Here is a 14411-nt window from a genome sequence, read left to right as displayed (position 1 = left end):
AATACATGCATAAGTGGTCTTTTTTTAATATTGCTCTTTACATTCCTTTTCAGCAAGTAATATATCTGAGAGATAATTTCCTATCAGTACATTTTAGTAACCATGTAATATTTCATTTTATCAATTTCATGATTTTTTGATGGGTCCTCCTGCTGAACTTTTTTGTTTTCAGCAGTTTGTTATCGCCATGCTGCATGGCCACCCTTGCGCACACATCTTTGTGAATGTGTATGATTATACCTGTAGGACAAAACTCTAGAGGCGGAATTCCTAGGTCCAATTGTATGTGCATTCCAATATTCTTAGATATTGTCAAAGATATTTCACCAATTTGTATGCCCACCAACAGTGTATAAGAATACCTCTTTCTCTACATTTTACCAACAACATACGTTAGTCAATTTTTTGTCTTTGATGTTCCGATAGAAAATAATGTCACACTATTGCTTTAATTTGCTTTTATTGTTTTACTCCACATGGGTTGAACACTTTTTCATATATTTATAAGAAAATATATACATATATTCATTTAGCATATATAATGTGTGCTAATAATATAAATATATTATGGTTATTAGGAAGATGATATTCATTTAGTCTTCCTAATAACCCTGGGGGGGGGGAGAGAGAGAGAGAGAGAGATAGATACTATTAGTCTTTAAGAGTTAGCCTCATTTTATAGTTATGGAGCCTGAAGCTTAGAGGGATTATTAACCTAAACTAAGTTACACATTTAATGATTGGTGGGACGGGGCTTCCAAACCAAGTCTGACCTACTTTACAGATGACGAAACTGGAATACAGAGAAAGTTTAGGTAACTCTCCATGATCGTACTGCCTGTAGGTGGTAGAATTAAGTTTGGAACTTGGGCCGGTATGATCACAAAACCCAAGTGCTTAACCTTTATCTTCATCTAGCCATCTCGTAGTTGACATGAAATAAAGAGAAAGCTGACCTTTCCTTTTCCTTACTATATGATAATATTATTAGAATAAGCAAGTGTGTTGCCGTTCCCTTATTACTATAATAAGGGAACAAACTTGCTTATGCTAATGAGTGCATTAAGTTTTTGAAAAATGTATCCAAGGATAGAATATATAACTCATTTCCATTCATCTATTCATTGTGATGTATTCGTTGAGCACCTTCTGTGTGCCTGGGCATTTAGTGGTGAGCCAAATAGACATGGTATCTGCCCTAATAACTTAGTGGGGGCAATTAATAGTAACTGTGATAAAGACAAGCTCAGGGAGTTAGGAGAATACAGGGCAAAGGAGCTTGGTGGCATCTAAAAGGTCAGAGAATCTTCCTATGGGTATCAACATCAGGGCTGGGCCCAAGAAGTAAAATTTAACCAAAGAGAAGGTGAAGGAAGATATGTTTCTGACAGAACGAGGCATGTGCCAAGTCCCTGGGACACAAGCTGAAGTTGAAGAATTGTCCAGAGCCAACGCTGTTGTGGGGTTGTGGACCACATTACAGATTTTTATTTTTATTTTTTATTTTTATTATATTTTATTTATTTATTTATTTATTTTGAGACGGAGTCTCACTCTGTTGCCCAGGCTGGAGTGCAGTGGCGCGATCTCGGCTCACTGCAAGCTCCACCTCCCGGGTTCACGCCATTCTCCCAACCCAGCCTCCCGAGTAGCTGGGACTACAGGCGCCCGCCACCACACCTGGCTAATTTTTTTGTATTTTTAGTAGAGACAGGGTTTCATCCTGTTAGCCAGGTTGATCTCGATCTCCTGACCTCGTGATCTGCCTGCCTTGGCCTCCCAAAGTGCTGGAATTACAGGCGTGAGCCACCGTGCCTGGCCACAGATTTTTATTTTTCAACAATGACTCATTGTTGACAAATGTTAAGTAGCAAGTGACATCAGATTTGTGTTTTTAAAAAGGTCATCTCTCTGGTACCAAGACTTCTAGCCATGGAGACCTGGAAAAGGGAATATTCTTATAAAAAGAGTCCTACTGCTAATGATGTCATAGCAACACTTCATAGCAGTTTCTAAGAGAGGGAGAAATAAAGAAAATGTTTGACTTTTTTAAAGTGACAAAGTCCACCTACTCTAAGTAGTCTTTGGCATAAAGGTTGCCCTCTGAAGAGCCAGTTTAAAAATAATACCAACCTATCACTTAGGAGCAGTTTTTCTCTCGTCATCCACAATAAAGTATGTTTCTTCCATTTGCAGGCATAATTTGGAAAACTTTTTGCCTAGATCCCATGATAAGTTTCAAAGAGCAAACATATTCATTATGTTATAAACAAGCCACAGACTGCCACTATTTCAGGTATTTGCAGGCACTCTTGTGCCTAAATATAACTGTGGAATCATTTTTCCAAAATCTGAATATAAAGCCCCTATTTCTGTCCTTCATTTGATTGGAACCATTCAATCATCCTGGTAGATAATAAGTTTGCATGTTCTTAGATTGCATTTCATTATGTTTCAGTTCCCCTAGAGAATAAATGTGCTCCTTTTCCCAACAATTGTAGAGGAGAAATACTTCTGACATCTCAAATTTCAGCCTCTGGAAGACGTCCCTCTTCTGGACATGAAAGTCATTTGTTTCCTGGACATTCATTTGTTAAATAAGAGAAGTCAAGACCCCCTCGTGACAGCCAAAATACCTATTAATTTAAGTTTCCAAAGAAAAATGAATCCAGATCAAAATAATTCCATCCAGATCAAAATAATTTCAAACCAAAGAGAGAATACTAAAAATTCCTTTTGCCTTCAGGATGACTTTCCTTTTCACAGAAGTACCTTCAGTGAAGAAGATTGGTTTATCATATTGTATTTGTCAGAGCTGCCAAAGTGTTTTATGTTAATATAATTTTTAGCTTCAGAGAATGTTCATTGAAAATGTCTTCAATGGTCATTTTGGTGTTTGTTTCTTCCTTTTAATTTAGTTTGCAATTTATTCTGGGCTTTCTAAGTACCACAATGAAAGAAGACAATTAAGGTCCTTGACTTGAGGGAGTCCATGGAATTAATGACGTTTATAATCTAGAGACAGAAGACACACAAGTGAATTATTTTTTCAAAATAACATGCAGAATTATAACCACAAAATGCTTATAAGGATAATCCTCAAACCCATATAAACCCACTTACTTAAAATAATGTTGGTCCAAATCTTCTTTGCAGAATTCCAAATAAATTATGTGGATACTCCACTCCAAAGGAGGAGGAGTGTAACTCCACTGATGAATGGGCTGTACATAGTGACTTCCAAAGAATATACTGTGGAAAAAATAGTGCTTTTATAGTTGAGAAACCTGACAAACACTGCTTCAGCCAGGTTATCAAGGTCAACATCAACAGTCAATAAATCATGTTAATTCATGTACCCTTGATATGAGGTGAAAATGGTGACGATCTCTGTGATCGTCATGCCAAAAACCTAAAACCCCGGTCTAATCATGAAGAAAACATCAGGCAAATTCCAATAAAGGAACAGTCTCTACCTGATTAGTACTCCTCAAAACTGCCAAAATCATCAAAACAAGGCAAGTGTGAGAAAATGCCACAGCCAAGAGGAGCTTAAAGAGAATGACAACTAAAATGTAATAAGGTATCCTGGATGGGATTCTGGAACAGAAAAAGGAAATCTTAAAAAATATGAATAAACTATGAATCTCAATTAATAAAAATGTGTCAGTAGTAGTTCATCGACTGCACCAAATGTACTATACTAACGTAAGATTAATAATAATACTAAGAGGAAACTGTGTGCAGTGCTGGAGTGGGGACAGCATGGGGGAATTCTGTACTATCTGCTCAATTATTCTACAAATCTACAACTATCCTTAAAAAATCTAAAACTGTTTTAAAAGAATAAAATCTATTAATTTTTTAAAAGAATCTTAGTCAAAACAAAATTATTTAGAAGAAAAAATGTCCACAGTCAGATGTCACTATTAATAAAATGATACCCCCTTGCAAATGCCACATGGAAAATGAAATATAGTCATCTTGCAAATTAGAAAAAATATGCTCAGAAAAAAGAGAAAGTAATACATCCCATTTTAAAGAGGTAATTGTAAATTTCATCCATTTTGGACCTATTCATACCTTCTTAGTTCCATAGTAGAATTTGAAACTTTCCAAAAATATGCATACTTTATAAAAGCAGAGAACATTGATTTATTTTAGTACCAAACTCATTGTATGACACAACATTATAATGTGTTCTATCAGCTGATCTTAAATAGAGAGATCAACCAGGCTGGGTACAGTGGCTCACGCCTGTAATCCCAACACTTTGGGAGGCCAAGGCAGGGGAACTGCTTTAGGCCAGGAATTCAAGACCGGCCTAGGCAACATAGAGAGACCCTCATCTCTACAAAAGAAACTTAAAAATTATTCATGCCTGGTGACACATGCCTGTAGTCCCAGCTACTTGGGAGGCTGAGCGTAGGAATTCGAGGAGGATCATTTGAGCGTAGGAATTCGAGGCTGCAGTAAGCTATGATTGCACCACTGCATTCCAGCCTGGGCGACAGAGTGAGACCCCATCTCTAAAGCAAAAAGAGAGAGAGAGAGAGACAGAGGGAGAAATCAACCATATATAGAATGGCCCCAGTCTCTCAAGCGGCTCACAATGAGGTAAGGCTTCTTTAGATTCTGCTAAGATTTCTCTAAATGAGCAGTCCTTGTTTTATATAACATGGAAAACACAATAAATACATAAACAAATAAATGCTATCCAGCTACTTGAAATCAAGCTTGGTAATAATCATATCACCTGCCATCCTAGCACCAAAAACAAAGAGATCAAAATAGCCTGGTTATTAATATTTTCATTAAATATTCATCTCAAAATCAAAAAGAGGAAAAAAGTAGCCCTTTTTTTGTTGTTGTTGTTGTTGTTTTCTTTTGAGATGGAGTCTCGCCCTGTCGCCCAGGCTGGAGTGCACTGGCGCGATCTCGGCTCACTGCAAGCTCCGCCTCCCAGGTTCACTCCATTCTCCTGCCTCAGCCTCCTGAGTAGCTGGGACTACAGGTGCCTGCCACCACGTCCAGCTAATTTTTTTGTGTGTTTTTAGTAGAGACGGGATTTCACCATGTTAGCCAGGATGGTCTCAATCTCTGACCTCCTGATATGCCTGCCTCAGCCTCCCAAAGTGCTGGGATTACAGGCGTGAGCCACTGCGCCCGGCCCCTAGGCCCTGTTTATACCAGTGACATTTTATATTAATGCATTGTCAATACGTGTATAGCTTTCACAAAACCAAGGCCCAAATTCAAACAGAATAAAAGTAATATAGTACTCATCTTCCAACCTCACGTGGGAGTTGAGTTAAACTGTTACAATGACCAACAAAATATAGATTTTTTCTTCTTTTTTAGTATAAAAATTGATATGATTATTTTTCATTAACTCTACCCAGTCCTTTTTTGGGTTGTTATTGGACTTTATGGATTAGGATAAATTTAAAGTTTGCATTGAATTTGCAATAGTCAAAAATTCCAAATAAAAAGTGTTCTCACTTGATTTTGCCAAAGCCAGAATTGTTGCATTTGCTTAATATGCATAACTGAATGATCGAACAAAATCCATGACCAACGAGATTCGATTTAAAAATAGTACTACCGTAGGACCATGGTGGTAAAAGTCCTAAACATCTTCTAGTTTAACCCTTTCACAATAAAGAAACTGAGGGCCAGGAAAGTGAAAAGACACTGTAATAACACAAGTAATTTATGGCAAAGTCCAAATTAGCATCCACATTATCATTCATTCATTCAAACATGGTTATATTCAACAAATGTTTACCAGATGTCTTCTGTGTGTCAGAAGCTATGCTAAGCATACATCAGCAAAACAGATAAAACCACTGCCTCATGGAGTTTATAGTCTACTGAGAGAGGTAGATTTTAATCAATCACATAAACAATTAGTTTTAAAAAACTATAATGCATTCTATGAAGAAGGGTATACCCTGCAGCAAGAGCTCACATAGAGAAATTTGACTAAATCAAGGAAGGTTCTAGTGGAGAGTCACATGTCAAGGATGAATTGGGCACTCATTAAGCAAGGAGAGGAGGAAGTTTTTAAGTGAAGGGAACAGCAAGTGCAAATCCCTGTGGAAATAGAATATGGAAGGCAGAGGGTATGAAAGGAGGCCTGTGTGGCTGAAGTCTCTAAGTAAGAAAGAGCATTTTTCAAAGTTGAGGATGAATAGGTAAGTGGAGATTAGATAATGCAGAACCTTGTAAGTCAGAGTAAAGAGTTTTGTCTTTGTCCTAAATACAATCAGAAGTTACTAAAAGATTTTAAGCAAAACTTGGAGGTGGTTGGTGAAGGACAGGCATTTTGCACTATGCAAGGATTACTCTAGCTGCAGTAGGGAGAATGAAGAAGAGACCTGGGAGGATGGGGTCACCCCAATTAGGATATTTTCCAGCCCAGTGCTCTTTCTATTACCCTACATATGTGTCAGAATCTGCCCACCAAAATCCATTTTCCCATTCTCCCTAACCATGTGGCTGGACTCCATTTCCCAGATCCCTTTGCAGTTAGGTATGGCCATGTGATGAAGTTCTACGCAGTGAAATGTGGGCAGAAATGAAATTGGCTAGGTTAAGGGCTTTGCTCAAGACCAGGCAACACCTCCTGCATGTTCTCTCCTCTTGTCTTCTGCTGGCTGCATAGCAGTGAGGACAATGAGAATTTGAAGGTAACAGTGCACTTACCAGCCTCAGTTTCTGAATAAACACATGACAGGAGAAACTCACCAAACTGGAGCACACATCCAGACTGTCTGATGAGCAATAAATATAAACTTCCACGTCTTAGAGCCACTTCATTCTTGGGTCCCTTCTTTACAACAATTTAGCCTGTTCTAATTAACTCAATCGATAGGTCTTTCTATGTTATACATACATAATATGTCTCATATGGGTCAATGTCTATAAACTGGAAAAACAACTAGCAAATTCATTAACTAGGGACCTGCTTATAGTTTTATTATATAAGGTAATTACTTCTTAGTTTATATAAGCCCACAGTCCCTCCTAAACTGGCATTCTATGAAATAGTTGACTGAGCTTCACAAGTATGATGAATTGCACACTTAGGAATTTTCTACCAGGGTCCACACCTCAACTGCTTTCTCCTTCAAGTGAGGCTAGTAATTTTTTAAATGTCTATGATTGGCTTGGGATTTCTCTAATAAGAAATGTAAAAAACAAGACCCTAAATTATTAATGTGCTAGTAATTTTCCCCTTAGGCCAAGGTCATTTTTTCAGCTGATATAGTCTTTAATTCACTATTAGTAAATAAAAATTATTTACTAAATACCTACTCCAAGAACCCAGCTAAGTCCCTCAGCAGAGCCAATATTGATGTGTTGACTGCTATGGATATTAACTATATCCAATTCTAAATACTAGTATGTATTTCTGAAGTATTAATCTGGCTTGGATAGTAGACAGTTCCGTAGGTTAAAATAAAAGGCACAGTCAGATCATACACAGAGTTGGAAAGAGAAACAGAACTTCGTTTTTCCCTCCTGCAAACATGCTCAGTCAGTAGTTGTCCACTTGTGATGGATACCACCTGAATCAGCTGGCATAGTCTTGGCTGCAAGAAAGCAAAATTCTCAACTCAAAATGACCCAAAAAATAACAAAAAAAAAGACGTAGAGACCCTTCATGACGTCATGGAGGACCCAGATCATTTCTCTATCTGTGGTGCCCTCACCAGCACCTTGGCTTTTGTCCCCAGTATTGTTCCTTTATAGTCCAAAAATGGCAGCAATAAACTCTCAAAAGGACTAAATACTCAAAAAAAAATTTTTAAGAAACATTTTTTCTTCTTTTATATCTCTTCTTAAGAACAAGAAAAACTTCCCAAAGCCTGCCAAGAGAATTTTCTGTGTCCCTTTAGCCAGAATTGTGTCGCATGGTGAACCCTAAACCAGATATTGATAAGTGAAGTAGAATTCTCATGATAGATTTAGGTGGGCTAAGATTTGCTAACCAGGACTAGAGGATGGCCCTGAAAAACACAGTCAGCCAATACTTGAACAAAACTGGGATTCTGTTAGAGAGGGAAAAAAAAAGAACAGCTATTGGGCAGGTAATTGCCATTTCTACTCCACAAAGTGATCTTTCCTTTATAATATTTCATATCTTGAAATGACCTAACATTCTCTTCATTCTTCATGTCCAAATTTAGATATAGATAACAGGTAGATAGATAAACAAATAGATAGAAATTTTCTTCTTTTTCAAAGATTATGCTACTGGTGCTAATTATTATCTCTATGTGTGGGTGTGGTTTAAAAATAATTGTCATAGAAAAAGCTACTGCATTCTAACATGTCTGTGAAAAATAGCTAGAAATTTTTGAAACCAAGTCTATTCAGCTCTTAGGGTGCTGGCCTCATATTGAATTATTATTGCCATTTCCTTTCTGCTGAAATTTTGATGACATGGTCATCACTCATTCAACCAAGTGTGGCTATTTCAGATTTAGTTAAGTGTCTTTATTCAAGGTGTCCTCATAGGCTCCTTTATTTGTTAGAACTATTTCCAAATGAATAGACAGATGGATCACCAGGACACTGCACAGCACTCAATGGAGGAAATAAAACAAACAAAATCATAAGACAATTACAGATTTGGGAAATTGTTTATAATATATTATCGAATGATCAAAGGGTGAACTCTAACATTTAGTATGACTTGTGTTTGTGGGGGAACATTGATAGGCAAAGAAAAAGAATTCAAACAAATTGGAGGGTTATCTGTTAGTGGTGAAACTACAGGTGATTTTTTAAAAATCTTTTTGTGTTTTTCATGCATTCTATATTGACTTTTTATGAATAAGAAGAATTAACCACTGCTTCTGACAGGTGTATGCTGCATCCCAGCCTTCAGTGTCATTTGCCAGCCTCCAGATCAACCCACTGGAAGCTTGGAGATTAAAAGTAGCAATCTTTAGAATGCAGCAGGCACTGTTTTGACCCAGGAAAGCCCAAAGAGCATCCCAGAAACAGTCTTGTTCTGGAAAAGCTTCCAATCTAAGTTAGATACATTGACAGGCTCACGACATCTGATAAATAGACACATTGCCCTTGCAGTACTGAGATACATTCTAGAGATAGATTCCAGCAAGGATTCAGTCGAAATCAATTTCATAATGGTAGGCCTGTCACATCACCCCAACTAAGCTTCAGGTTTATTGTTTATAAAATGCATGAAGTTGAAAACAGGTGAAAGGAGGCAACACTGAGAAATCTTTTCCTAAAAGTCAAGAGACAAACTGACTTTATTTAAAAAAAAAAAAAAAAAAACTAGAAAACTAGTCTTAGAAGAACACATCTTAAAGAATATCTCAAATTGACTAAAAATTGAAACACCAGATGCATTCCCATTAAAATCAAGAATGAGATAAGGGTTATGATTTGAAGTAATTGTATCATTCCATGTTTAATGTCTGTCTCCAGCCTAGGCTGTAGCTCTAGAAGGACAGAAACTGTTTCTATCTCGTTTGTTGCTCTATCCCCAAGGTCGACCACCACGGTGTCTGGTACGGAATAGGTACTTTGTAAATTTCTTGTGAAAGAAAGTGCAGAAGGCAAACTGATACGATGGTTGGTTGGCTGTTTTCACCAATAGTATTTTGATTTTTCTACCACTGCCATAAGACAGCATGTAGGACTTAAAAGTATAATTAACACAAAGCCAAAATCGTTATTATTTGTAGACTGTAAGACTATCTACAATGAAAACCCATGAGAAAATCATTCTAAAAATTTCAGTAAGAAGCCAAATGATAAAATAAATATTAAAACATAGATTATCTGGCCAGGCTCTGTCGGTGGCTCAAACCTGTAATCCCAACACTTTGGGAGGCCAAGATGGGAGGATCACTTGAGGTCAGGAGTTCGCGACCAGCCTGGCCAACGTGGCAAAACCCCATCTCTACCCAAAACACAAAAATTAACAGGGCATGGTGTGCACACCTGTAATTCCAGCTACCCAGGAGGCTGAGGCAGGAGAATCGCTTGAACCTAGTGGGTGGAGGTTGCAATGAGCCGAGATCGTGCCACTGCACTCCAGCCTGGGTGACAAAGTGAGACTCCATCTCAAAAAAAAAAAAAAAGATTATAAATTAACAATGGTTAGAAAATATAATGGAAAAAAATCTCTTACAAGAGTGACAAACATACAGAATACTTAAAGTGGCAGTAAGATGTAAAGGACCTATTTGAAGAAAATTATAAAACTCTTCTAAAGGACATTTTGCTAGATGCAAAGTTTAAATATAGGAAAGATGTCAAGTTTTAAAAGTAACTCCACTGAAAATCTCAGGAAACATTTTTGTATTTGCTGATGTTAGTCTGAGGTGAACATGAATATTGAACCAGTGAGAGTTCAATATTTGAAAAGCTGAAGAGTAATAAAGTGTGACAGCTTTCAGTTTTAAAACCATTATAAAGCTAAAACACTTAAAAGTATGATATTAGTGCAAAAAAATAGAAACCTAGTTAATGAAACAGAATACAAAACCCTAAAATGACCTTAATACTAAGAATGTGTTTTGCGGTAAAACTGATTTGGGTAACTGAGTCTGTGGACTTTGGAGTCACTCTATCTTCAGGTTGCCTCTCTGCTCTGCCTCTTAATAGACAAGCAACTTGAGCTATCTAAGCCTCTGTTTGTTCATCTGTAAAAGGGAATTAAAAATAACTCCTAGAATGTTGTTGTAAGAACCAAATAAAATATATATGCATTAAAATGAATAATTCATTAAATATATTTAGCACTGTACCTAAGTATACAATAAATGGTAGTTACCATGTATTTTACAAACCAATTAGAAAGGCCGGGTAGTTGTGGCCGAGTGGTTAAGGCGATGTACTAGAAATGCACCGGGGTCTCCCCGCGCAAGTTCGAGTCCTGCCGACTACGAGGTGGCAAGGAAAGATTTAGAAGAAAGAAATTCAAACTAACTCGCGTGTTGCGAATTGAGTTTGGTACTTCCCCGATCCTGAAACCCCACAAACCAATTAGAAAGTAATATACAGGAAATGATGCTAGGACAACTATTTGAGGAATAATGTTTATATGTTATATATTTATATTGTATATGTTACACTTTACAAAGCATACCAACAAGTGAAAGCAGCAAATCCAAGTATTAGAACTACAAAATAGCTATAAGATAGTATAAGTAATGATTTTCCTGATCTTGTGATAGGGAGAGCTTTAACAAATAACTCTGATGAAACATCATCACAAAGAACAAAAAAAAAAGCAATGAGTTTAATGTTTCTGTAGAAAAAGTTTAAACTGCTCCATATAAAAGAAAATTAACCATAAATAAACAAAAAACAGAAAAACACTTTCAGGAAATTGTATGACAGATATGGAGTTAATAACTTTAATAAAAAACAGCTCTTTAAAAACAATACCAAAAAAAGCCAGCAACTCAGTAGAGAAGTTCACAAAGGATCTGAAAAATGATTCACAAAGAATTAAAGAATAAATACAAATTGTTAGCAACAATGAAAAAGTGTTTAATTTCATCAATTCTTAAATTTAAATACATGGAGAATTTAAATTAAAATTTCAGTGTATTTAAGTCCAAAGAAATCTATAAAGGGAAATGCAAAAGTAAAAATATTTTGTACACTGCTATCTTAGCAACTGCCTAAAATTGACTCAAATATGTGAAGCATTGTGCATCTCCCATTTAACCCCTATGTGTTAAGGAGAACTTTAAATTTTCAAATGAGATTTCAGAACTGATTTTTGCTAAACTGCAACATGCCACTCTCTGCCACTCCATGTTCTTTTCCTTTCTAACATGGCACATATGACTTTCATACTACCAATAATTTCCGTGTCGTAAATGTCAGTTCGCATGAGCATGAACTAAGTACCTGATGAACGATCCCTGAGGCAACACGTAGAGATCCAGTTCTGGGCTTGACTCTCTTACCATTAGCTGTGAGGAAGGCCATGGATGAGGCCTGTCACTCCTCCAAATGCAAAACAACTAAGTCAGCATTTCTCCCAGGGAGGTCTATAATTCCGTTCCTGCATCCCATTCCAGCCCTTCAGAATCAGAAGGCAGGATCTGGAAATTGGCATTTTTTTAAGAAGCACCCTAATTAATAGTTAAGTACTTTAAAATTTGAAAGCCAATATAACGGCAGACCTTTAAGTCCCTCCTAACAAACAAAAATCAAGTTCTTTAAAGAAAAAAATATGCATGCTGACGAGTAGCTCCTCTATGCACATCTGAGAGTGACCACCCACCTCAATGCTCAACTTTGGCTTCTCAGATCCTTGTTATATTTGAGGTGATATCTCTTTAGGTATCAACTAGGTTTGTTCTCCCAATGCCACACATCAAATTACACTCATCAAAACTGCCAGTCTACAAAAGGGCTCTCAGAAGCACATAAATTCAATCCCAAGTCCTGATGAGTCAGACACTTAATCACACCATAAAGTTAATGGAATCCAATTCGAATGTAGACACCTCAACAGCTACATTACATTGAATTCACAGCATTCATAAAGTGTGGATTTCAAAGTGAATCACCAGCCTAATGGAAAGTTCAGAGCAGAATGCTCCCCTCTCATTGGTCACTATGCAGATCCTCAGCTGCCAGGAAAAGGAACAGAGCTGTCAACACAACACTGTAACCCAGGCAACCAGCCACACTGCTAGGAACTTTTCAACACTTGAAAAAAATAATACAAGTTATTATAGAAACTTTCAGGTGCTCCATAGGCTGTTTGGACACCTCCTGGTTTATAACAGTCATGATGTTTAGACGTCAGACTCCGCCTGTCAGTTTAGGACCTCCCATCATTAACAGCCCAGAAACCGGTGGCTCTCTGGCTGCTCCTGATTTGACCCGATTGCCATAAAGTGTGTTCCTGCAGCAGAGCAACTCTGGGGTAAGAGGAAATAGAAACTATGTTCCCGAGATCCCCCAAATCCATTATTTAAACAGCAGGAAATAAAAATGTCATTGGCCCACTAAACATCCAGATGTGGTCTCAGTGATGTTTGGCCTCCACTAGATGAAGACATCTGGATGACTGACTGAGCTTCCTAACCAGGTGGTCTACGCAAGTGGCATCTCAACTCTGAACTGAAGGTGTGTGGGGTTTGCAGTTATGACGTCGCTGTGTGAACTCCTTCTATTGAGAATGTCTTTTCACATTAGCTTTTCCACCTTGGATAGGGCGGCTTTGCCTAAAAGAATTTCGAGGTCCACAGAATAGCTTAGATCCACCTTCTCAACTAGGCTTTCTGTTCTTCAAACATTTACAGTCATTGGGAAGCTAAGTGGAAGGTAGACCAAATCCTTTCTTAATTTTTTCCTTAAAGACAGCTGCTGGAATCCACTCATTCTTAAAAACTTATTGACCTGAAGTAGGAACTATGCATATAAAGGAAGGAGACAGGACTCTCAAAATGTCTTGTATACTTTTTGAGTCTAATGTGCTGAACTGCAAATTTAATCCACTGAAGTGGTTTCATGCAAACGCTCCTCTCAAATTTCTTTTGTACAAAATCTTGATGCATAATGTATAGAGTCTGAAAATGGATTAAACTACATTTGGAGATGGCTTGAGTTGTTTTTTTCTTAAGCAAGCAGCAAAAATGAGCAGGTTTTTTGTTGTTGCCTTTTTTAACCCTTCTTGCTCTCAAACAATCACACATGGATTATGTGTTCTTGAAGCTGCCTTCCACATAATTTTTCTTTTTATTTTCCTGTCAAAAAGCTTGAAATGTAAAAAGTTTTAATTAGAAATGTGAAGGGTGAATTAAACTCATTTCCTTCAGATCTCCCAACTAAGGCAGGCAAATAGAATGGTAAAACCTTCTGATGTATTCCTGGAAGATAGTTCAGCAACTGAATAAGCAAATGAGTATAATCTTACTGAATAAAATATTTCCTGTTACTCCACAATCTTAATTACCCTTAAGACTGTGGCCATAGAAAGAATGCCAGTCTGTGTATTGGGGGAGGCAGATGTGGTAGATACTCACAGACACCTTTTTACCAGTGCCCAATCAGGGCCAAAAGAGTGAGACAGGAGGTGGCCAAGCGCAAATGCCAAAATCTCCAGGGGAATCACAGAGATGTGGTTACAATCTTACCCTTATGTCTTGCAAAATGCTCTTTTTCATTATTTGCTTATTTTTTACATATCATTTGAATACTAGTAAATTGTAATGGAAAGAGTTACAGCTAGAATGAGGAGATTTACACTCAAGCCCTGACCCTACATAGTTATATGACCTTAAACTCACTCACTCTTGCTGGTTTCAAGTTCATCATCTGTGGAATGGGGAGAACCATCCTCCATCTAGCTACCTTTCTTCATCCTGGGGTTACTGAGAAGGACAAAAGAAAAG

General features: G+C 37.4%; 1 long non-coding RNA gene and 1 other non-coding gene across 2 annotated transcripts in view; one reads left to right on the top strand and one right to left on the bottom strand.

Annotated features, from left to right (window-relative positions):
• Nucleotides 1–2373: 2373 nt before the first annotated feature.
• LOC117082123 overlaps nucleotides 2374–14411 on the bottom strand; it is a 53951-nt gene continuing 41913 nt past the window's right edge. The window contains exons 5-6 of the long non-coding RNA XR_004436479.1: nucleotides 14311–14390; nucleotides 2374–3015 (exon numbers count right to left, since the gene is read on the bottom strand). This is a non-coding gene — a long non-coding RNA (uncharacterized LOC117082123). The remainder of the gene's footprint in view (nucleotides 3016–14310; nucleotides 14391–14411) is intronic.
• Nucleotides 10855–10936, top strand: TRNAS-AGA. Its single transcript has one exon. It is a non-coding gene; the product is annotated as a tRNA-Ser (tRNA).

Source organism: Trachypithecus francoisi, unplaced genomic scaffold, assembly GCF_009764315.1.
Source record: "Trachypithecus francoisi isolate TF-2019V2 unplaced genomic scaffold, Tfra_2.0 Lachesis_group9, whole genome shotgun sequence".
In the NCBI taxonomy this organism is placed as follows: Eukaryota; Metazoa; Chordata; class Mammalia; order Primates; family Cercopithecidae; genus Trachypithecus; species Trachypithecus francoisi.
The sequence above is the reverse complement of the archived record's forward strand: the minus strand, read 5'-3'. Positions and strand labels throughout refer to the sequence as shown.